This window comes from Camelus dromedarius, chromosome 2, assembly GCF_036321535.1.
Source record: "Camelus dromedarius isolate mCamDro1 chromosome 2, mCamDro1.pat, whole genome shotgun sequence".
In the NCBI taxonomy this organism is placed as follows: Eukaryota; Metazoa; Chordata; class Mammalia; order Artiodactyla; family Camelidae; genus Camelus; species Camelus dromedarius.
This window is the reverse complement of record NC_087437.1, coordinates 108,629,275-108,656,157: the sequence shown is the minus strand read 5'-3', so window position 1 is coordinate 108,656,157 and position 26,883 is coordinate 108,629,275.

Sequence of the window (26,883 nt, the reverse complement as noted above, 5' to 3'; positions counted from 1 at the left end):
AACTCTTGTCTCCTGGGGACAGTGTTCATTCTTTGCCAGAAATGCTCAAAGGAGCCTATAAGGTAATTTAATATTTTATGTAGTGTTATGTTTGGATAGACTTATTAAGAAAAATGGCAAAACTTAAACTCTGACACATCAAAGTGATGCAGAACCAGGTGTGGACTTCAATGGCACCTATTAGCAGACCCTTGGGTTCCAGAAGTCCGTCAGCACATTTAATGGAACCATCTTGTGAGCAGACCACAGAATCTACACTTCTTACTTGAGTCTTACATTACCTGGAACCTCTGATTCCCTAGAGGAACAGCAGCCTTCATCGAGTCAGACATCAGACAGAGGTTCTTCGCGGCTAATCCCACAGTTCCTCAGTGGTTACTCGTCAGCTCTGTAGTCAACGAATAATTTAAAACAGACATCTTCATGCATTATTCAGCAAAATCAAACCTGTAATGTGGAGACCACATTTCCTTAAGGGAATTTGCTGCCTTTGATTATTTGTACATTTCCTTCCCCCAGACTCCCAAATATTTAGTTACAAGATTGTCTGCCGTTCTGAACGACAGTTTTATTAATGTCCTCGTTCAATTGTATTGACGTTGTTTTCTGTGTTCACATATCTTCCAAATACCTCACAGGATGGGCAGTTTGTGCACATTCCTGCTGAATTTACAACATTGTCCCAGCTGGACCTGACATGTGAGTTATTCTGTTACACACACCCATATTTAGGCAAAACTCTTAGTGCTTCACTTTCTATCTTAGAAAGGAGAATTTTAGTTGATGTATCTTTCAGGTTCGGTGTTTTTAGTGAAAAACTTCTGGAATGAAAATTTTGATATCCAGAATACTTTTGGAAATAATGGCTAGCAGTGAAGTATCTATGTTACCGATTGGATAGCATCCTATAATACTGTAGGCTAATAAACTTACTTGCATTGTATTTAAGAAAAAGCTTTAGGTGGCTCTTTCTAGCAGCCAGTTCCAGGCTTGGGTGAGAGGTCTCCAATCCAACTGGGCAAATGTTCACAGGAGGTTTATTCTCTGTTTGACTCTTTTGGCCTTGACTTCTGTTGGAGTAAATCATTAAGCCCCTCCCAATTGTATTTAATTTTGGCCAAAAGGTAAGTAATTCACCTGGAGTGGTGTCTCCATGTCAAGCTCATGCTCTCTCCCGTGTAAACAAACAAACAAACAAACAAACCAAACCAAACAAAAAGAGCTTTAGGCACCCAGGTCATTTCCAAACAGGCTAATTTTGTTTCCTGAAGAAGGATGCAGAGAAGGAAGGAAAAGTAACTGTTTCTGTCTCTGGTGGCTGCTGAAACAGATGACCCCAAATTGGGTGTCTTAAAACAACAGAGGTTTTTTTTTTTTTTTTTTTTTTTCTCTCACAGCTCTGGAGACTGGAAGTCTGAAGTCAGGGTGTCAGCAGGGCCACGCTCCCTCTAAAGGCTCTAGTGGAGACTCCTTCCTTGCCTCTTCCAGCTTCTGGTGGCTTCGGGTGTTTGTGGCTTGTGGCTTTATTAATGCCAATCTCTGCCTCCCCGTGTCTTCTTCTCTTTTCTGCGTGTATCTCATAAGGTCACTTCTCATAGGATTTAGGGCCCGCCTGGATAATTCAGGATGATCTCATCTGGGGATCCTAACTTAATTACATCTGCAGAGACCTTTTCTTTGAAATAAGAAAACATTCCCAAGCTCTGAGGGTTAAGATGTGGACGTATCTTTCTGGGGGCCACCATTCAACCCACACTACAAGCTAAGGTTTTATCGCTAGCCATTTCACTTTGGATCTATATAAACCATTTCATAACAACCAATTCTTTCATCTTATTAGTCATATAACTTCTCAATTCACTAAAAAATAAACAAAAACTCTTATTTGACAGAATCAAGGGGTTGGTTTTCTTTTATAAGTTCAATTCAGTATCAGTCATTTATCCTGGAGAGATTTGCATACACAGCTTGAAAACGACAATGCTACTTTTACCGGCAGGTGCATTTTGTTTTAGGCAGATGAGTTACTGAAACTGACCAGCCACTTCCTCAAGAGCTTTGGTAAAAGCTGAGAAACCTCGCCTGTGCAATTTAGTGGTAGTCACCACTAGATGGCAGTCTTGGCTCATCAGCGAGCACCAACCTCCTGACTAACGGTTCCTCCAGAAAGTGATTGCACTGAGACCACACTTCCTAAGGCAGTTTTCGCTTCCCTTCAAATACAGCACTGTTAAAATACTAACATACAGGTGAATAAATCTGTACTCCATAGAAAGAAAAATGAGACTTCGAGTTAAAACAAAAATGCAAGGAGAGCAGCATTCTCAGGCATTTTGAGAAACTTTCTTTGAGTTTTCTTTATTTTGGGCTTAAGCTGTAGCCATAAATCCAGTTCGCCTCACCCATCCCCTTGCTCTTTGGTGCTGTGGTTCTTCACCTTGGCTGGGCGCTGGACTCCTCGGGGGAGCTTGAAGAGATGCAGATGCCTCGGTGCTGCACGAGAGATGCTGACTTGCCTGGGCTTTGGGAGCAAAGGCTGAAAAGACTCAGAGAGAGATAAGAAGCAGCAAGGTTCACGGCAAGGCATGGGAAGCTGTATTCTGGAGTGAACAGACATAGTGAGGCAGAGAAAAGACGCAGGGTTGACCGGGAAGAGAGCGGAGAAGGTAGAAACTGACACAGGAGGAATAGCCAGGTCACCCCAGCCACACAGGTTCAAGGAACAGCTGTTGCTGAGTGGGACCATCTCGTAGCCTGGAATTCCCATTTCTCTTACTGCCCCAAGTATCCATCTAACAAGTACTCACGACTCGAGACAGCCTGTGAGACTGCTTCTTGCGACCGCAAGAAAGAACAGGGGCACAGAGGACCATCCGCGGGACAGACCGTGCACTCCCCGAGCGTTTCCCGGCTTCGTCTCATCCCCCATGCCTGTGGGGGTTCCGGGGACTTGGGCACAGTGGATTCGGCTCATCCTCCTCCTGTTACGTAAAGCGACCAGGTGACTGACTCATGGTAAACCCAGGCACCGAAAGATCCAGCAGCAGAAGACGCGAAGGCAGGGTTTCCCAACTTTGACCCTGCCTGATCCCAAACTGAGATTTTCATTAAAGTACTTGTGCCTGTCTTCTAAGCATTAACTTTTATAAGCTGATGTCAAGTAGAGTGTCATAAAAGGAATCTCTTTGGAAGAGGAGACAGAACACTCAACTTCTCTTACTGACCCCACCCCTTGGGAGGATTTTATCATTTTTGTGGCTGCCAGTTGGGAACACAATGCAGAAGGAGATGAATGGTTCTCAGCCAAGGGGAGACAATACTCCAGCGTCTCAGTAATGGAGGGTGGGTTTTTATTCTTTTTTTTTTTTTTTTTTTTGGTCTAAGATGGAGTAAAGTGCACAATTTTCTCGGGCAAAGAGGAGAATCAGAGTTTATGTCAGTCATTTGCAGCCTTGAGTACATAATGAAATTCCTTTTTAAAAATACCAATGCCTGCTTCTAGGCACACAGATTGTGATTTAATGGGTGTGTCAGGTGTGGTCTGGGAATCGGAAATTTTAAAAAAGCTTCTGTGTTTATGTCAATGTGCAGCCAAGACTGAGAATATTTGGTGTACACACACTTCATAATCCACACAATCACAGCCATCATCTTCCACGTCCCACCAATGCTCATACATGGGAACGTTATCTAGACGGAGGTATTTCTCTGACTTTATTTCCAAAATATTCTTTGGAAAAGACAAAATGCATTTAGAATGTATACATATAGAATACCACTTAAGTTTTATTTCTAAAATACATTTAGAGTTCATTTTCCCCCTTCATTAATGTTTCTTCCTAAAGTTAGAAGGAAGTTACAGAAATAATCAGTGATTCACTGAGTTTATCTGTCACCCACTCTGTGCCCAGCACTGTCCTATCAGCTACGCATGCTGTATTTTTTCACACCAGCCGTGGCATAATCTCCTGCTCTGTTTTCCAAGGTTAACGACAGATGGAAACTTGTACTCAGAACAGTCACACAATGTCCAAAACAAAGAATCAGTAGAACACCTGAACTTCAGTATCCCCTGTGGCAGTCCCCGCGATGCTTGACCAGCGTGGTTTGACCGATGTAAATTCTCTCTGAATAACACATAACACTTTAAACAACAATAAACACCCCCTAAACCTAACCAAACAGCACTCTGATGTTCAATGGAGCTGGGAGAGTGGTTTGGAAAAATGTTCTGAGTTTATTGCAGGTGTTCACCATCAAAATGGAATCACATTTCCAAGGTTTTGTTTTGGAAGCTGGCATTCAGGAAGATTACAGAGATGTTTTATGGTGTAGTTCATTGCTTTCAGTTACCAAAATTCATTTCACTTCTATAAACGTATTATGGTATAAAGTGAATAGCCACAAAGTGTTTGTCAAATGGCCAAGCTTGTTAAGTCCTTGAAAAGGGAAACACCAAAGGAAAACCTTAGTGAGCTTAGTTAAAGTGAACCCACAAGGCATTGGGTTAGCCGTGCTACACCGGTGTTTAACCTTCGTAGCATCAGGCCAATGTTTCACAATAATAGTGATAATAGAATCGTCGTAGAAGTACTGTTGCAGTCTTCCAAGGGTAGATATCATGGAAACCCGTGTTTCTGAGTGGCTACTTAGTGATTTTAGCCTGGCCTGGCCTGGGTACGAACTCTTTTTCACATTTGTTCAGGAGCTGTCACTCACTAGCTGAAGCAGAACCTTCTCTGCATTGGTTCATTGGTTCACATTTGGTCAGGGTGGGTTTGCAGACCTGCTGCTCTAGAGGAAGTAGCAAACATATATGGGCCTACTGTTGCTTAAAGAGCCTCTCCAATTATTCAGATCATCTGTATGTTGGCTGCCTCATGCCGAGTTTTAAGTAGGAATTGACACCTTTTAGTGGCAAGAAAGAAATTACTCTGGAATCTAGTTACCCTACCCTCATGCATTGTGAGTAATGTTGATTTTACTGATGCATTTGGAGAGGAAAGGCAGGATGCTCTCACACTTCAGGAAAATGGCCTAACATTTCATCAATGTCCCTTCCTTGTGTCCCTTCCCCCATGCCCCTCAGATCTCTGCCAAGTGGCTTGTCTTCTCGCCCTCTCCTTGCTACTGTTTATCTCCCCGGCTTTCCGTGGGCATCCATATCTCTCTTTTCCGTGTGAGTCTTAGCACCTCACAGCTGAACTCGCAGACTCAAATCCTTATAAAGCAGGAGGGCACTAAAAATAAAAAACAATCTTCTATCAGCAGGGTTGCCAGATTTGGCAAATAAAAATACCACCAATGTTGCATGGAACATACACACACTAAAAACTTGTTTGATGTTTGTCTGAAATTCACATTTAACTGGATGTAATTGGCAAGCCTAACAGTCACCTTCAGAATCCTTTCTGATCTTCTACCCTTGAATATTCTCTCGGAGTTAAAAGTTGATGATTGCCATAAAAATTTGCCAGGAGCTACGGGTTTACTATTTGATAGTTTCAAGTTTAGTACACAAGAGTGATGGTTATATATCTTTTTTGCCCTTCATCAATCTCTGGTGAAGATTGTCAAGGTCGAGCTTGACCTAGCTCTTTTAAGAAGTGGAAACATAAAGCAAAGAATGTTCCCCTGTATAATTTGGTGCAGCCACTGTGGGAAACAGTATGGAAGTTCCTTAAAAAACTAAAAATGGAGTTATCATATGATCCAGCCATCCCACTTCTGGACATAGACCCAGAGAAAACTCTAATTTGAAAAGACACATGCACCCCAATATTCATAGCAACACTATTTACAATAGCTAAGACATGGAAGCAACCTAAATGTCCATCGACTGAAGAATGGATAAAGAAGATGTGGTATATATGCACAATGGAATACTACTCAGCCATAAAAAGAATAAAATAATGCCATTTGCAGAAACATGGATGAAACTGGAGATGATCATACTAAGTGAAGTAAGTCAGAGAAAGACAAATATCATTTGATATCACTTATATATGGAATCTAAAAAAAAATGACACAAATGAATTTATTTACAAAACAGAAACAGACTCACAGACATAGAAAACAAACTTGTGGTTACCAGAGGGGAAAGGGAGTGGCAGGAATAAACTGGGAATTTGGGATTAGCAGATTCAAACTATTATATACAAAACAGATAAACAACAAGGACCTACTGTATAGCACAGGGAACTATATTCAATGCCTTGTAATAACCTATAATGAAAAAGAATATGAAAAAGAAAAAAATATATATATAAATGTATGACTGAATCACTATGCTGTACACCACAAACTAACATAACATTGTAAATCAACTATAAAAAAAGAGTATTCTGTGCATGAGGACTGTTTTTGGTAAGCCACTCATCCAGTGGTACCCTGGGTATATCTGTGCCCTGAGTACATCTTCCTGCTTGACTTGACCCCATTCTTTCAACTTTCTGCATATGTTTGACTCCATTCAATAATAATAAACTGGAAATTGTGAAATTTAGTTAGATAACCTGGGTGTTTTATCTATAGACATTCAAGATCTGGATATGAGATATTAATTTTGAACTTTTTTTTTTTTTTTTAGTGTTTAGAATTGGATATTTGGTAGAGTGCAGAAAAAAATGTAAACGTGTGTTGTGGGGCCACACCTGCTTCTGGAATTGTCTGTTGAACTGGCAATGGTAGTCATTAGACATGGCAACTTCTTTTTCAGACATTTGTTCAGACATTTGGCAGGGCAGCAAGAGTTTTCATAAACTTTTTTTGCAGAAGAGGCCTTTTGGTCCGGCTCTCATTAACTGATACTCTGTAAAATTCTTACAAGGGCTTAACGTAAACATATTGAGAATTACTAAGTGAAATTATGTTATCAAATACTGTTTTTTAAGGTGTGGCTATAGAGGCACAGAAAATGCACTCTAAGTATGCTCTGAGTCTCTGCAAGGATCCTATTGTTTGGATTTTGGAAGGAAAGAAACTTAAGTTGATCAATTAGAAAGTCAGTTTTGGTTAAAGGAGGCGGATATTTGGCCACTGCACAAAATCCCAGCAACCAGTAGATATTTAGATTCTTAGTAAAATGAATCAGTTAAGTAAGTTGTCTTTCACAAATCAACACAAGGACTCTTTCTGTCTGTATGCTGATAAACTGTGATTAATCAAAAAAGACAGTCAAAACGTGCTTTCGTAGCCACGTGGCAGAACCATGACATGGTCTCGGGGTAAAGGGCTGGTGGGCTGTTTCCCATGAGGCTGGCAGGGTGGCATCATTGCCTGGTGGATGTCATGTTCAGTCTGGCCTTCTGTCCTGGAGTCTTTTAAACTGGATTCTGGCAGAACACTGATCCATCGTGAGTAGACTGGTTAAATCCGCTCATGAGACGAAGGAATAAAATCAGAATGTCTCTGTCCGTCTCTCCAGCTGCATCTCCAGGCCTCTCTAATGTTTCTTCTGCTTCGGTCATGGGGGTTTTCTTTTAGTTCTTGAAGGTTCTATGCTCTTTATTTCCTATCAATATATTTATATGTTGTTCCTTTTTCAAGGGATGTTGATTTCCGCTATTGACACCCTCCCCCAGCCCCCATCTTTCTCTCTGTCTCTTCCTCTCTTTCTCTCTCTCACACACACACCTACACATGCACACAAGCACACACACGAGCTTGTGTAACCTCTTCTCGCCTCCTCACTGCTCTGGTTTCATCTTGACCATTACTTCCGTAGGGAAACCTTCATGGACGGGGACATATTAGCCCCGTCCTCTCTGCTTGACCCCAGATAGGGTCCCCATGATGCATAAGCCTTCTCATGTGTGGCATTTATCATCCTTATAACTGCTTATTCAATGTCTACCTCTCCTGCTGGGTTTTAATGTCTATGAGGGCAGACAATCTAACACTGATGACGACATTATGACTATGAGATTAATCATGGCTCCCTCCTCTCCAGAGTCTTCTTTGCCCTTTGACAGGTTTGGGAACTCAGATCTTGCTTCTATGAGACAAATACACTCGCCATCAGTCAGCAACTTTCTCAGCGCTTCTCAAGAAAGATCAACATTTTATTTCTCGCTCTTTCAATGTGCTCATTCAACGATTTCTGCCCGTGTCCAAGCAGAGAGAAGAAGGAGCACCTGGTATCAGGACTTAGGGCATCTGCCAAAGTCCTAGGCTCTGGGGGTGGATGGTGTCTAACACAGATGCCCCCTGTTCTGGGCTGGCTCAGGTCTGACACTTGCCAGCTAACATGATTGGGCATTGTTACACTATAAACCAACTGGCCACCTGATTATTTTTAATTTTTTAATTAAAATTTATTTTATATACAATTTTAAAGGTTACACTCCATTTACAGTTATTACAAAATATTAGCTGTATTCCCCACGTGGTATAATACATCCTTGTATCATATCTTGCACCCAAGAGTTTGTACCTCCCACTCCCCCACCCCTAAATTTTCCCATCCTGCCGCTGGTAACCAGTAGTTTGTTCTCTACATCTGTGAGTCTGCTTCTTTGTTGTTGTTGTATTCACTAGTTTGTTGTATTTTTTTAGATTCCACATTTAAGAGATATCATGCAATACTTGTCTTTCTCTGTCTGACTTATTTCACTTAGCCTAATGCCCTCCAAGTCCATCCGTGTTGCTGTAAAGGACAAAATTTCATTCTCTTTTATGGTATTCCATTGCATGTATATATACCACATCTTCTTTATCCATTCATCTGTTGATGGACAGTTTGCTTCCATATCTTAACTGTAAATAATGCTGCTATGAACATTGGGATGCATGTATCTTTTTGAATTAGTGTTTTTGTTTCTTTTGGATGTATACCCAGGAGTGGGATTGCTGGATAATATGGCAGTTCTATTTGTAGTTTTTTGAGAAAACTCCACACTGCTTTTCACAGTGGCTGCACCAACTCACATTCCCACCAACAGTGTACGAGGGTTCCCTTTTCTCCACATCCTCACCAGTGTTTATTATTTGTGCTCTTTTTGATGATAGCCATAGCGAGGTGAGATCTCATTGTGGTTTTGATTTGCGTTTCCCTGGTAATTATTGATGCTGGCCATCTGATTAGGAAAAAAAAATTCTTAGGGGACTTTTTCAATGATTTTTCCCTTAATACTTTCATTTTAAAATAAGTTCCTTATAGTGCCTCTTCTCTCTAGGATGAGAAACCTTCATTTTGGTGAGGATGGAATAAGACTAAGCTGATCTTGCGGATTTCATTCTGGCTTTGTCGGGAGCTGGAAGGAGCTCTGGGTTTCAAAACCAGACAAGTTCTGCCACTGATGGCCCTGCCTGGGTCAGTTTCCTCTTTGACATGCTTTCTACAGTTCATTCTTATTAGAAATCTTGTGTTTAGTCTAGAGGGAAGGGCATGTGCTATGAAGGAGTCCAGGGTTCTTGAAATCCCATCTCCACTGTTAGTGCATGTACGACCATAGACAAGTGACCTCAACATTCTGAGCCTCAGTTTCCACTTCTGTAAAATGGGATAACATTGGCACTCCCTAAATAGTTGTTGTGAGGCTTAGATGAGATAGGTAATCCATGCAAAGATTTCAGAGATCCTGGTATACGAGAATCACTCACTAAATTGTTACTCATATTCGTAAAATGCGATGAATAATACCTTCTACCAGGGTTGTTGAGAGGGTCTGGAAAGAAGGCACATGTCGAGGGCAACCTGCGTGTCTGGCCATGTCCCTGTCCAGTGAAAGTAAGTTGTCTTCCCTTCTCTTTGCACTTCCACTTCAGACAATGATACATTTTCCTGAAAACTAGAATGGGCCTCCTTGCTTAGATAGTTCCGAGAACACAACACATTTTCTTTCTTTTGAAAATTATTTTTTTCCTTCTGTCAAAACTGGTAAGTGATCATTATTGCACTGATGTTTTCATGGCCAGCCTGTAACCCATACCCTATGATTTTGCCTGATTCCTTCATCCTTTCCACTCTCGTGTATTTCTTGGAGCGATTTTGGTCTCGAGTGATTCTGAGTTGTTTTACTTGTGGGTCTCATCTGTGTTATTTTTTTCTTGTTGTTGTTTTTGTGTTTTTGTTTTTGTTTTTCTCATCTATGTTATTTAGATCTTGGCAATCTCAAAGACAATGATAGCTATTCCGATTTTTGCTTGTCTCTTCTATCATCTAGTAGGTATGGGACTCCTCAATTTTTAAACATGTTACACTTTGAAATTTCTTTGATTTCTTTTATTTAAAAAAATGACATCGGCAGTTCATTTGGTTGTTAGTTTGATTCCCTTTAAGCAGAACAAATTTGAATTCTGAGCCTCCTAGCGAAACTTCAGATCAGATGCCGCCTTATGTTTCATTCATTGGAAAATTAGGAGCTTTAGAGAAGAAAGCCTTCCTTTATTTGATGTGTGTGTGTGTGTGTTTTAATATAGAACCAATGTTGATATTACTTACATTGATCTCTATGGCGACAAAGATGCTACTTGCAAGTTTTTAATTTACTCGGGTATGTTTGTTTTGATTGAATGCTCTTAGTCCTCGTAAGTTTTGGTCAATATGTGCCTTTACCAAAAGCCATTGCTAGTGGATAGTGTATTTTCCAAGAGAGGCTTTGTTTTCACTTTTTTATAGCATTTACTTGAGTTTTCACTTTCTCAAGGAGAGTTATAGTCATGCCTTCCCTTCTCCCACATTTATTGTTGCAGTCACTCTTCCCCCTGAAGAGGTTTTGGGTCGTGAGACTGGTCTCCAGGAATTCCATTAAGATTGACTGTGGTCCCATATGGATTCATTCTTTGATTCTGACGCTGCATTCCCTTCACTCAGAGTTGCTTCCTACTGCAAGTAGAAATCTTGTCTTCTTGCAACAAGATGGTAGTTGACAGCTCTCTGAGTGGTTTTTCTCTACTTCTTTGCTATGTTAAGTCTGTAGCCACACTGGCTCTTCTGTAAAGTTCCAGTCTTCTCAACCGCCTCATGACAACAATTTTTGAAAAATTAGGTCATTGGCTTATTCAAATTCCATCTGGGAAAGATTTTTTTTCTAATATTAAGTGTTCCCTATCCTAAAATCAATGGATGCAGCATCAAGAGATGTCTAAACAGAAGAAATATCTGCCACATTTGCATTTTAAGTATTTTTCTTTTGGTAATTCAAGCTTCTTCTATCAGCAATTAGAAGTCTTATGAGATATTCTTTTCTTCCCAGCTATTTTGAATTATAATTGACAAATAAATTGTAAGATATTTAAAGTGTACAATGTGATAATTTAATATATGTATACATTATGAAAGAATTCTCTCCATTGAGTTAATTAACATATCCATCACCCGACATATTTCCTTTTTTTAAAAAATTTTTTATTGATTTATAATCATTTTACAATGTTGTGTCAAATTCCAGTGTACAGCACAATTTTTCAATTATACATGAACATATATATATTCATTGTCACATTTTTTTCTCTGTGAGCTACCATAAGATCTTGTATATATTTCGCTGTGCTATACAGTATAATCTTGTTTATCTATTCTACAATTTTGAAATCCCAGTCTATATCTTCCCACCCCTCACCACCTTGGCAACCACAAGTTACATTCTATGTCTGTGAGTCTATTTCTGTTCTGTATTTATGCTTGCTTTGTTTGTTCGTTTGTTTAGATTCCACATTTGAGCGATCTCATATGGTATTTTTCTTTCTCTTTCTGGCTTACTTCACTTAGAATGACATTCTCCAGAAGCATCCATGTTGCTGCAAATGGCGTTATGTTGTCAGTTTTTATGGCTGAGTAGTATTCCATTGTATAAGTATACCACAGCTTCTTTATCCAGTCATCTGTTGATGGACGTGTAGGCTATTTCCATGTCTTGGCTATTGTAAATAATGCTGCTATGAACATTGGGGTGCAGGTGTCATCCTAAAGTAGGGTTCCTTTTTTCTGGATCATATTTCCTTTTTTGGATAACATTTCAACTCTGTTCTCTTAGCAAGTTTCAAACTTAACACTGCTGTGCTGTAAGCTCTAGTCACCATGTCACATATTAGATCCTTAGAACTTATCATCTTATAACTGAAAGTTTGCACCCTTTTACCAAACTTTTCCTGTTTCCCCCACCCTCAACCCCTGGCAACCACCTTTCTACTCTCTATTTCTATGAGTTTACCTTTAAAAAAAAACTCCACATATAAGTGATACCATGAAGTATTTTTCTTCCTCTCTCTGGCATATTTCACTTAGCCTAATGCCTTCAAATTCTATCCATGCTGTCACAAATGACATGATTTCCTTCTTTTTTAAGGCTGATTAATGTTTCATTATATATACATATATATGTGTGATGTACATATAACACATTTTCTCTGTCTATTCATCCATTGACTGACTTCATTTGTTTCTATACTTGGCTTTTGTGAATAATGCTGCTTTTTAAGAATATAAGCATTATCTTCATAGAGACATTTTGAATATTGATTTTAATCATCTCATCAATTTTTCTTACATCAATGTAAATGTATTATTTGGCAAGAGAGAACATCAGTATTTCTGCAAAATTACAATTCTGTAATGGGGTATTAGATTAATTTTTATCTTTTTTGCATTTTATTATATTATTTATTGATTGATTGATGTATAGTTGATTTACAATATTATGTTAGTTTCAGGTCTACAACATAATGATTCAATATTTTTATAGATTATACTACATTTAAAGTTATTACAAAATAATGGTCATATTTCCCTGTAATATACAATATATCCTTGCTGCTTATCTATTTCATACATGGTAGCTTATGTGTCTTAATTGTATACCACTATCTCCCCCTCCCTATTTCCTCTTCTTTACTGGCAACCATTAGTTTGTTATCTATACCTGTGAGTCTGTTTCTGTTTTGTTTTATGTTTTAGATATCACATGTAACTTATAATACAGAGTATTTGTCTTTCTCTGTCTGACTTATTTCACTAGTCATAATACTCTCTAGGTCCATCCATGCTTTTGAAAATGCCAGAATTTCAATCTTTTTTATGGCTGAGTAATATTCCATTGTGTGGAATATAATCTTTTTTATCCATTCATATGTTGATGGCCACTTAGCTTGCTTCCAAATCTTGGCTATTGTAAATAATGCTGCTATGAACACTGGGGTGCATATATCTTTTTGGATTAGTATTAACATTTCATTTGGATATACACCTAGCAGAGGAATTGCTGGATCATGTGGCAGTTCTATTTTTAGTTTTTTAAGGAATTTCCATACTGTTTTCCATAGTGAATGCACAAATTCACACTCCCATCAACAGTGTACAAGGGTTCCCTTTTCACCATATCTTTGCCAACATTTGTTATTTGTAGACTTTTTGATGATGGCCATTCTGACCATTGTAAGTTGATAGCTCATTACCTCATTGTGGTTTTGATTTGCATGTCCCTGACTAGCCATGTTGAACATCTTTTGATGTACCTGTTAGCCATCTGTATGTCTTCTACGGAAAAATACCTATTCAGATCTTCTGCCAGTTTTATTAATTAGGTGGTTTGTTTTTTTTTGATATTAACTTGTATGAGCTATTTATATATTTTGATATTAATCCCTTATTGGTCAAATCATTTGCAAGTATTTTCTCCCATTCTGTAGGTCATCTTTTTGAAAAGATAGATATCAACTATACTTTAATAAAATTTTTTTTAAAAGTTCTCAGTTTTCTTGTTGTGAGTTCTTTATAAATTAGGGATATTACACTTTTTTTCTAGTGCATATATGACAACAATTACCTAAAAATTTTTTCAAACTATTCATTTATTCTTTTATGACATGCAGAATTTAAATTTTCTTAAATTTACTTAAGTATTCATATTTTCCTTTTGGATAAGTATAATTCAATGTGTGTTAGTGAAAGCACAATGTATTACATTTATCATATATATATTAAACTAAATGAGCACATATATAAAATAAGGTATTGACTCATGAAGTTATGCAGGCTGAGAAGTCCCATGACCTGCCATCTCAGGCTGGAGATCCAGGAGAGCTGGTGGTGTAATTCACAGCCGTGAGAACCAAGAGCCAATGGTGTAGATTCCAGTCTGGATCTGAAGCCCTGAGAAACAGGATTGCTGAAGGAAGGAAAAGATCCGTGTTCTAGCTCAAGTAGTCAGGAAGAGAGAGAGAGAATTCAAACCTCCTTGCCTTTTTATTCTATTCAGGTCCCCAATGGATTGGATGATGCCCACCCGCATTGAGGAGGTCCATCTGCTTTGCTCAGCTCACTAATTCAAATGTAATCTCTTCTGGAAACATCTCTGTAGACACAATGAGAAAAAATGTTTAACAAGTTATCTAGGTAACTCTTTATCTAGTCAAGTTGACACATAAAATTAACCATCACAAGGTCCATTTCTTTGGTCTAAAATGCCTATAAATGTTGAGCATTAAACACAAGTATTTTGGACAAAGATATTTTGAAAATATTTTAGGCACAGATATTTTCCTAATGTTATGTATAAATTATGATATTAGATGCAGTTCAGTTCTCTATGTGTCAAGTAAGATAATCGAAATAAAGAAGAAAAATGACCAAAGGCATAAAGTCACTCTCAGTTGAGATTACACTGCAAAAATTAGGACTATCCAATTTTGAAAAGTCAAAAGGGAGAATGGTTAAGGTATGATAAATACTGATTTTGGTGTTTGAGCACCCTTTTGATTTTGAATGAAGTAGTTTTTGTGTTAAGAATCTTAGGTGGTCCTAATGGAACTGGATAGTAAAAAAGTCAACTTAGCAGGTTGCCCACACCCAGTACTTTCCAGAGAAAGGTTGACCTTTGCCGGGCTCCTGGGAGGTAACCTCCAAGCTTTTGGAGTATCTTACTTGATAAGAGCATCTCTGTTCACCTGGAAGCAGCATCAGCTTGACCTCTAGAGGGATGGGAGTCTGAAGCTCAACCCAGTGGGCAGCCAGCCCAGACACCAAGGCTCAGGTGAGCTTCCCTAGCAGGTAATACTCTGTGCTTATTGCCGCACACTGTTGCTGGGAGAATTAAGCTGTCCCCGTGAATCTACTGCAAGAGGACCACTGGAAGCTTATGCCTAGTTTCTCCTGGAGTTTACCTTCTTCCACTGATGATTTTAATCTGAATCGTCTTGATATATAATGAACCATAATTGTGAGCATAACAGTTCCCTTGAGCTGAGTCATTCCAGTGAATTACTGAGGACCTCTGAACACAGGAGCATACCTTGAAACCCCTAGCATGGCTTTGTAAGTGGCCACAAAGATGAAGAAGATCTTAGGGATGGATAAATAGGTTGCAAGGCCCTGAAGTTAAAAAACCAGAACAAGAGGCATACAAAACTGCATTCTGGTCTTCAGGGAATACCCTGAATTGATAGGGAGTTCACCTGTAGTTTGAGGTTGAGCAGTGGGAGGGGCTTTAAAATAGACACCATGAAATGCTACTTTAATGCCTGCTCAACTGGCCTTAAGTGAACATAGCCCATGTTCCTTGAGATAGGGCCTTGGGGAAAAAAAACTGAAAGGTGAGACTAATAAAGCCATCTTAGTAGAAGTTATTTAGGACCTGAAGAGTGAAAGGACCATGCTTTTGGGAAACCCTGAAGATCCATAACCACGGTGACAGAGCTCTTGCTATCTCAGTGAAAAGCCTTGACTGCAGACAAGTGCAGCCTGTCTGGAGGCCCTGGTGGTAGATGAATGATGTCAACAAGCAGTGATGTCAGAGTCACAGCTCAGGAGCAATATCGAGGGTGGATCAAGAGCCAGAGAATCCGGGGCAGATAAAGACCACCAATAGGGAAGGATGGTGTCAAACACAGCCACGGAAGAACTATAGTGCCAGCTTAGAGGAATGCCTAAGTTTCCCAGGATTCTTCCAGGCAGTTGGGACTTGAGAGATTCAAACAACTTCTTTGTTGCATAGACATTGAGTGGTTTACTCACCTCTTGCCACTTTAGTGAGTAAAACCTTAGTTCACAAAATATTGTTATCTCTTTGAATCTCAAGATTTGAAGGAACTTTAAATGTTGTTTACTTTAGTCTCCCATAGTTAGCCAAGCAGAACCCAGTGAGGTTTTTCCACATCGGTATCTGGTCCTGAGCTATGATATTTATACCGAGAATCTGGTCCTTACTGAGTACAGAGGCTCTTCCTGCTGTGGAAGCTTTCAGTTTGAGGAGTTTTATTTGTTCAAAATGGCACACATGATCGGTTGGCAGAGGGTGTTACGTGCCTAGTGGAAAATCATGTGCCAATAAAAGAGGAAATTCTCAGGCAGCAGCAACATTAATTTCAAATATAAATGACATTTTAAAAAAATTATAAAGAAGAGAAAATGATCATAAGCCCCTCTTGCATACTCAAAGGGGGCCAGAAGCTAAGTCTCAGGTAGGGGTTTGGAGTTAAATTCCTCCACCTTATAAAGAAATAGGCATCTCGGGGTTGTCCCTTGATGCTGGAGATATTGGGAGTTGAAAGAAGAGTGAATGCAGGGAAGGTGTAGAGAGGAAGTGCCTGAGAAATGTGGCAGGAGGCCATGGCCCATGGAGACACAAGACCCATGAGAAATAACTGTGGCGTAGCTAAGAATTTTCAGAAACAGGGTGTCTGATATTCAATACGAAGTTCTTATTTTACTTTCTGGTATGTTGAGACCTAATCCCCTTACCAAAGTATAATTTTCAAAAATCTAAAATCATTATTCTCTTATACAAATTTTACATAATTCACAGTTTGAATTAATGTTTAAAGGTTAATTTAAAGATAATCTGTATAAAGGATATAGCTACACACACACACACACACGTTTAGGTAATCCAGAATGCTGAAATTGATGCAAATTTGAGTAGTATTGTTCAGGGCAATAAAATGTATTATTTGGGATCATCATTTTTACACAGTTCAAATCAATTGTATTTCTGCTGGAAGAATTCACCTATGTCATTATCAGTTTTCTACAGCTTCCTCCTACAGGGCTGCAAAGTATTCTAGCCGATGGAAAGACAGCCAAAGGTGCATACCCCCGGCTGATCTGCTAGACTATCCCAGCACTGCACAGAAAGGGTACCCCGTAAATACTTTTGCAATTACTTCACCATTTTCTAAGTCTTTGCTAATTATCTTGATATCCTCCAGAACCCTTCAACTGCCCATAAAATTCTGTTACAGCAGCCACATTTTAATGATACTCTGTGAAAATAAAAATGGAATGAGTGTGGACAAATGTGGGACAAAATAGAACCAAAGGTAACAGACACAAAGAATGCCGGATTGTAAATGGATGCATCCAAGACTCAAGCTGAGAGTGGGATTTGAGCAGATATCTTCAGGAATTTCAAGGAACATTGCAGCTTTCACAGCGTTTGGGATTAGGGACTGAATTTTATTTAGATAGTTAAAGGGGGTCTCAGAAGGCTTATGGACAATTGGGTTGATGGGTTTTTTGAAGAGCAGAATTTGTGAGAAAGGAGGAGAGACCTTAAATGGACTCTGATCTTTTCCTCCCAATAAGGAACATTTTTAGGTTTCAAGAAAGGGAACACATGATAATTAAAAGAACTTTTATAGATAATACTTTTACATGGTTCAAAATATCAAACTGATAAAACGTATCAGAAAAAAATAAATGAACAAAATATAAAAATTAAAATCAATAAGAATAGATACCAATTTTAAAAAAATCAGTGGAAACGTAAAAACGTATTAAGAAGTCTTGTTCACACTCATGTTCCTGTCCATCCTGAGGGTAACATTTTATTACATTTTTGTATGTCCTTCTATTGTTTTTATTTAGACATAGAGATTCTTATTTTTCTCCCTGTTTAATGATAAATTAGCATCTTTTATGCTGATTTGGACCTTACCTTCTGTTTAGCATATCTTGGAAATCTTTCCATGTCAATACTTAGAGGTCTTCCTCACTCTTTATGACAGCTGCACAGTGTACCATTGTGTGGTTGCACTGTAGGTCATTTTACCATTCCCTTATACATGGGATTGTTGTTAATTTTTTTACATTAAGTATGATGCTAAAATAAATAATCTTGAACATGCAACATTTCCTGTGAGTGGAGGTATAACTTTAAGGTAAATTCCCGCAAGTGGGATTTCGGGGTCAAAGTGTAGTCTACTGCAGTTAGTTGCATTTTGATAATTGCTCTCTTTTAGGGGTTGTGCCATTCTGTGCTCTTATCAGTAATAATGAGAAGGGGGCATAATTCCCCACATCTTGCTATGCTGCATAGTCTCCCTTTATTTCTCCTGATCCACTCTTTAGAATTATCCATACCGATCTGTGCCCTGGTGTTGCCAGCTATTAGGTCTTGTCTTACCATGGGAAGAATTCAGAGACGAGACATGGAGGTCAAGAAAGTAAAGAGAGAATTTATTAAGCAGTAGATAGTACACTCAGGAGGAGAGTGGGCAGGCTCAGGTGAGCAGCTGCATTGAGTTTCTTCGGCAAGTTGGTTATATAGGGTGTGAAAATGAATGAGTGTTCTAACTTCATTGACTTATATGCAGCTGTCCGGTTTTCCCAATACCACTTGCTGAAGAGACTGTCTTTTCTCCATTGTATATTCTTGCCTCTCTTGTCAAAGATTAATTGACCAAAAGTCTGTGGGTTTATTTCTGGGTTCTCTATTCTGTTCCATTGATTCGTATATTTGTCTTTGTACCAGAACCACACTGTTTTGATTACTGTAGCTCTGTAGGATTTTCTGAAGTTTGGGAGGGTTATTCCTCCAGCTTCCTTCTTTTTATCCAGTATTGCTTTGGCAATTCAGTGTCTTTTGTGGTTCCATATAAATTTTAGGATTATTTGTACTTGTTCTGCAAAAAATGTCCTCGGTAGTTTAGACACTAAATTCTGCATTGAAAAAAACCGAATGGGTGGATTATCCATTGGGGAGGGAAGGATTTGGGGTCATATTCCCTGATTTTCATCCCAGCTCCACCTTCCCGAGGGGAGGAGAGATTTTTGTCCTTATTTAGTCTGGATTGAAAGTGTTCTGGTGTTGGCACGTGAAGGGTACTCCTAATCTGCAAGGCTAATTTTATTGTAACGAAGCCATAATGAGCAAAGGGTACATTTGGACACTGGAGATTCCTGCCCTTTCCCACCTTTCTTTGCCTACCTCTAGGACACTTGTCACCCCAAAATGTGTGATCTCTTATCAGTCCTGAGGTTCCTCCTGTTCTCTATCTGCCCAAGGGCCCCTTATATTCATTTGAAAACCTGTACATAAGTGTTTATAGAAGTGTTATTTGTAATAACCTAAAACTGGAATCTGTCCATTTGTCCTTCAACAGGTGAATGACTAAACAAACTATGGACACACATATGGAGGAATACTACCCAGCAACAAAAAGGAACAGACTATTGATAGACATAATGACTTGGACAAATCTCCAGGGAATTATGCTGAGTGAAAAAAGCCAGTCCTCAAAAGTTGCATAACTGTATAATTCCACTTACACAAGGATGCCTCAGAGATATTGTGGGTTTGGTTCTGGACCACGGCAATAAAGTAAATATCACAATAAAGTGTGTCACACAAATGTTTTGCTTTCCCAGTGCATATAAAATTACGTTTGCAATATACTGTAGACTGTTAAGTGTACAGTAGCATTATATCTGACAAAACAATGTACATACCTTAATTAAAAATATTTTATTGCTAAAAAATGCAAACTACCATCTGTACCTTCAGTGAGTCATGGTAGTAACATCAAAGATCACTGATTGCAGATCACCTTAAGAAATACAATAATAACAAAAAAGTTTGAAATATTGTGTGAATTACCAAAATGAATGTGACACAGAGACATGAAGTGATCAGACATTGTTGGAAAAATGGTTCTGGTAGACTTGCTTGGCACAGAGTTGCCACCACCTTCAATTTATGAAAAACATAGCATCTGCAAAGTGAAGTACAGTGAGGTGCATGAAACGAAGTATGTCTGCATAATATTTTGAAATGACAATATTTTAGAAATGGAGGACAGGCTAGTGGTTGCCAAAGGCTGGGGATGTGAGGTAGAGGGTGGGGTAAAGGAGGTGTATGTGGTCACATGATGACAACACGAGAGATTCTCATGGTGTCAAAATTGTGTATTTTGCAAAATGTTGTTGAGAGAAAATGCACAGTGTACAAAGGATGTCTCTGTATTATTTTTTATAAATGCATGTGAATTTATAATTATCTCAATAAAAATTTCATTCAGAAAAGTTCTTTATTCCCACTCATTTGAGTTCCTAACTTTTTAATGTATTAAATTTGCTATGTATTTGTGCCTGTTCTGAGACACTCTCTTTTATTTTACTAATTATTCTTACATCTAGACAACGTGAAGATTTTGAACTTGCTGTTTCTGAAGGATGGCTGATCTATAAATAGAAAATTTGAAGACTCACTTATCACACCACTACCTGAGGGGGATTATTTTAAAAAATGGCTCCAACAATCTACCTCATCCTACATGCCCTTTTCCATCAAGAGGTAGAGTCTACTCTCTCTTCTTTGTGTGAGGACGAGCCTGTTCCACAGAACAGTGAAAGTCATGATGTGTGATTTCTAGTCTAAGGCTTTAAGAGCCGTTGCAGCCTCCTTTTTTGCCCTCTTGGAAATAAGTCACATGCAAAGGGGCTCTAGATAGACTACTGAATTATGAGAGACCAGATGGAGAGAAGATTTTCCAGCCTTCCATCCATCTTCGCTAAAGCCCAGACACCTGGGTGGTGCCATCTTGGATTCTGCAGCTCAGCCCAGTCACCAGCTCAGTGTAGTCCCATGTGAGTCCAGGTCAGACAAGCAGAAGAAGCACTTAGTCAATCTATAGCATTATGAGAATAAATTCATATTGTTTTGAGCCAATAGGTTTTGGCATGGTCTGCTATGTCACAATAGATATTTTATAGATGTGAATATAGCAGAGGCATTATAGGCACTCATAGGCTAAGGTGAAAAGACTTTTTCAATTAAGTTAATTTTTATTAAATACCTACTACGTGACCAGCCATAACATAGGTGACATAGGAGACGCATTAAATGAGATAATGTATGTGAAACATGCTTTTTTAGGTAGTAAAGGACTTTTCACATTGAAGGCCATTGCATTGGCATCACTTGCAGTAGGAAAACGAGTTAAAGGAAAGTGAAGATGGAAAAGGAATGGAGAGGGAAAAAGGAAAAGACAGAGGCAGATGAGGAGATAGGAGAGGGCCTGAGAGGAGAGAAAATGGTGCAAAATCATCATGAAAAATGGTGCGGTGTGGGTAAAGATGAGAGATGAGGAGAAGAAAAGAGTCAGAGATATGAGACAGTATTGAGGAGGAGAGGGAAAAAGCTGAAGGTGAAAAACAGGGGAAGTACTGAGACAAGTCTGTCAAAAGAGATGAACTGTATTTACCACATTTTGCATTTGTTTTGCAGATTTCAGGTAAAGTCTGTTCTGCCTTTTGAAAATTTGATATTCAGTGAACTTATTATGAGGGTTTAAAAACAAGCTTTAATATCAGTAGTGTACTTAGATAAAACTAAAATTTAATTTTTTTCTGCTTCAGGACAAAATTTTCTTGGACTATTTGGTCTGTTATTGATAAGATGGAAAGATTTTTATGTTTTAAGTAATCTGCCTAGAACAAAAAAGACTACGTTTTATCAAAATAATTTCATATGCTTCATGTCTGATTACTTAAGAAAACAGCCTTCTCTAAAGTATATTATTTTGTTTTTTTTCATAATTATGTAACTTTCTATATCTGTCTGTAAAGCACTTAATTGTCACTTTGGTTAAAAAAATAAAATTTCATACTCAAGGAAATTATGGGAAACCTATCAATTTAGGACAGTTCTTTTGTACTATTGAAATCATTTTCAAACCTTAAAATCTATTTTACTTATTTTTTTATTGAGATATAATTAAGATATGATGTCTATTAGTTTCAGGTGTACAACATAAAATTTAATATTTGAATAATTTGTGAAATGATCACCACAATAAGTCTAGTCCATCACCACACGTAGCTAAAAATTTTTTTTCTTATAGTGAGAACTTTTTAAGATCTACTCTTTTAGCAACTTTTAAATATACAATACAATATTATTAAATATAGTCTCCCTGCTGTATGTTACATCCACAGGATTTATTTATTACTGTAACTGGAAGTTTTTACCTTCTGACCACCTTCACCCATTTCATCCACCCCACCACCCTGACCTCTGGCAACCACTTATCTGTTCTCTGTATAACCTTTCTTTTTTAAAAATAAAGATTCTCATGGGATTTTAGAGGTCTTGTCCAGAAGTAAAGCTACTATTTAGAATTTGAAAATTTGCTTTGGAATTTTAATGGTGTTTTATAGGTTTAAGAGCCTCATTAACTTTGGTGAGTAAATAAATGAATTCACTAGCTAAGATTTGGAAAATCTCTTTGAAATCAAACACTATTTGATTTCATGATCTGGAGGTCAAGACGGGTTTATACTCTAAGAGCAAAATCCTTTATCTGTGACCAGTTTCCTTCCCCGAACAAATATGTTCTTTAATTCTGTTGTGACTGTTGTTTGCTTGCCCTAAGTTGTCCCATCCCCTTTTCCTTGAGGCTTTATTTTGTCCTGGTGTCCCCTCCCCATGAGTGCAGGATAGACAACAGGCTCTTGTGGACCCCAGGGAGTGAATTATGACTGGTTTAAAGCAATCATAATGGATTCATTCCCTCCCCAGGTACTGATTTAGGGAATGGGCATGTGACTAAATCTAGCCAATAGGACCCGACAAGAAGTCAATTGGGGGAGCTTCTGGAAATTTCCTTGCTAAAATATTTAAGGCATAGGAGGAAACTACCCACCTCTCACTACATATTGCTATGTTTAGAGCTGTCATCTGATGCTGCTGCAGCCATATTTTGACTATAAGGGGAGTCACATGATGTACTGAGGATGATGAAACTGAAATATAGAGAATACCGAAGTCTTTGATAATATTGTTTCTCCACTCAGTTAAAGTACCCTGCATTGCCCTATCTCAAGGTTTCTTATTGTTTGAGCTACTTCCAGTTGGATCTTCTATGACTTACATCAAAAGCATCCTGTCAGATACATGAAATGCTTACAGAAAACCAAAGAAACAAATTTTAGTGAAAAACATGTTCAACAGTAAATAGAATAATCATAGTCCTTCCCCTACACTGCCCACACTTGTGTGAGTTTCTCCCAGAATAGGATTATACACAGTAGCCTTGGATGTAATGGAGCAACTGTTCTTTGAATTGCATCTCACTCTGCTTCTGCTGTGAGGTGGGCTGGTGCAGCTGCACACTGCTGTGGCAGGTGAGCCCCTGGCTTAAGCCAGAGTTCAAGGATTACAAATGCAAATGAATAAAAAAGATGTGGGGTGTGTGTGTGTGTGTGTGTGTGTGTATGCATATATATAGACACATATATACAATGGAATACTACACAGCTATGAAAAAGAATGAAAATTTGCCATTTGCAACAACATGGATGGACTTGGAGGGTATTATGTTAAGTGAAATAAGACAGAGAAAGACAAATACTGTATGATTTCACTTACATGTGGAATCTAAAAAAAGCAACAAATTAGTGAATATAACAAACAAGGTGACTCACAGATATAAAGAACAAACTAGAGGAAAAGAGGGAGGCAATTAAGAGGTACAAACTATTATGTATAAAAAAAACTACAAAGATTTGTTATACAACACAGGGAACGTAGCCAATGTTTTGTAATAACTATAAATGGCATATAACCTTTAAAAATTATGAATCATTATGTTGTACACCTATAACTTAAATAATGTTTTACATCAACTCTACTTCAATAAAAAACATAAATATTAAATGAATTAATGAATAAATAAATAAATAAATAAATAAATAAATAAATAAATAAATAAATAAAATGTAGTAAAATGTAGTAAAATAAAGGAAAAGAATGCAAATGATAAGGAACACTTGGGAATCTGCTCTGATTTCTTTTTCTACAAAAATAAATCTCATAGCATCTGAAAGATTTGTACCAGCCTCGATATTTGTAAGCAGAATCCCAGCCACAAATTACAGCCTGGTAGTTTTCCTGCTCTAGGACATCAGGTTTCTGGTCATAGGAAAACAACATCAAACCAGACTGGTGAGGCCTCGGCTTTCAGGGAGTCGCGGTGGAGAGGCTGGTGCACAACCCAGGACAGCATCGCAGTGGGATTTCCCAGAGATGGTCCCTGTCTCTGGATTCCTCTTTGCAATTACTCTTACTACACATGGCTGGTGACCTTAGTCTGAATTATTTACATGATCTCAATTGCACACTGTAGGTATTTGATATGCAGTTACGAGAATAGTCCCTATCTTTGCTGAAAAACAAACTCTTCTTTCCCACCCAGGGCATATTCTCGGTGACTATTTTATTAAAACAATGTTTTAGATTTTTAAAGTTAGATTAAAAGTTAGAATCTAATTTTATATCCAGTGGCTAACACCTATAAATCTCAAACTTCCAAATTTATTCCTTCCTACTCTCTTTCCCCTGAAACCATAAGATTGTTTACTACATCTGCAAAAACAAATTTCTTCTGTATAGCACAGGGAACCAAATTCAATATCTTGTAATAATCTTTAATGAAAAAGAATATGAAAATGAATATATGTATGCATGACTGGGATATTATGCTGTACACCAGAAACTGACACGTTGTAACTGACTATACTTCAGTAAAAAATGTTAGAATCTATTAATATGTTCCTATGTTTCTTTATAGGAGATCAGTTCTGTGTCCTTATTGAGCTCTGTATTCCTGGTTGCTAAAGATGCCTAGTGTGCACCAGGGTTTCAAACGTCACTTGTAGATGATAAATGAGGGAGTTACTGACTAAGGGAACAAGTGGGGGAGTTTGAAACACAGCATTTATGGAAGAGTCTACCTTAATTAATTATTAGCTAGCTTGCCCGCAAGCACCTAAAATCAGGCCAAATATCCAGTGCATTATTCACCCACTTGGACTGTTTTATCTGGTGTGATCCCAATTCAAGACAGCACACACATCAGAAAATGTTTTGCTTATCTCCTGGCACTTAACTGGAACTCAGAATTTAGACTAGAGGAGAGAAGGCCCTGGAACTATTTGTTCTAACTGATTGAGGTTTGGGTTTCATAATTATTGAAATGAGCAAACCCCTTCAAACAAACCAAGAAAACAAGTGGAAAAACAATTTCTATCTGATCAAACCTGTACGATTTCATGTAACTGAATCAGTCTTTGTCGGGTGCTTACCAATTCCAGGAACCCTGTCAGTTTCCTGGGAAGCAAAATGTATAAGATGCTATCTGTTCCACTGAAGGCATCTTAACTCAGGAAGACAGACACAGACAAATAACTATCACATAAAGCAAGGTGATCATTATAAATCCTCAGTGAAGATAGAAGCAACGTCTTGGAAGAAAAGAGCAGCATTTAGTTAATGGTGATGAAGAATTAGGAACAGTTTCATGGAGGAAAGTGGTATCTGAGTTAGGTATTGAATGATAAGGATGATTTGGGGAGACAGGGAAGGGGATTAAAGGACATCTCAGGCTCAAAAAATTATTTGAACAAAAATTTCCCAAAACATTAGAATTTAAAAAGATATTAAATGAGATCATAATTATAATTCGTTCCAGATCGTTCCTTTGACATGGAGCAGTTAAGAACATTCTAAGGTATAAATAACCTCTACCCAGAATTGGATACAATCTGGAGTAAGTTTTTAAAAAACTGACATAACGATTAATAATTCTTACGGCATTAAGACAGTGTAATGAGCTGTCATAACCAGAGACCAGCCAGGCACCATTTTAAACAAGCTGAATTTGCCCCATAAGAATATTCAAAGGCCAATTAAAATATTTTCTTCAGTTGATACAGTGTTTTCAAAGTTTACCTGTAAATCCCGTAATGTAAACAAAGATGTTCTGGACTGAAGTTGACTTATGAGCTATTCTCTTTTGACATTTAGGGCTTGCTTAATATAGACATGATTGGAATATATGTTTTGCTACTGAAGTCTTTTGGATTTGTCTCCTGACTAACTGGGCTTTGATTTCAGAATCACAGAGCAATGCATTTGCTCCATATTGTCTTTTCTGTTCTTGCAAACCCCAGAGAATACACTGTTTGAGTGTGATGGAAATTATTTCACTTTCTCTTGATTTATGGTTAGCAGAGAGTATTTAAGACTGGCATCAGGTTACAGGGTTTTCTTTCCCCCTTTCAAAGTTTCTCACTGCAACAGCATGTTCTAGGGCAACCACTCCCCCACCCCCCCTTTCCTGGGACAAGATTCCCAGAAGCATCAGTCCTGTAAGTGATGGGTGCGGAAGTGACAGTTGGTTTGCTGGGTACACTGTTCCCTAAATAGTGCCCAGAGAGCATTTTGTTCCAAGCAGGGTGCTGTCCTCTCAGGAGAGTCTTTGAAAATCTGTTTGTCTTTTATTCACATCCTCTCTGCTCCCTAAAAGGACTTGGGGTGCCTTGCAGTGAATTATTCACATAGGAATACTAAAATGAACATAGAAAATAAAAACCCACCGTAAAGAATGGAGTGGGCAGTGAGAGATGTGCCAACCAGATGGAACCCCTAGAGCTGGTGCCTGGAGCTCAGCTCTGTTGACATACTAGGCTGGGTAATCATGGGGAGACTCTCTTGGGCATCTCAGGATAATTGGCAGTGTCTCTGGCCTCTGTTCCCTAGATGCTGGTAGTCGTCCCCAGCTGTGATAGCCAAAAGTATCTCCAGACATTGCCAAATATCCCCTGGGGGGTGCAACTCACCTCCGATTGAGAATATCTGCCTGAGACAAATGAGAAAACATCTGACT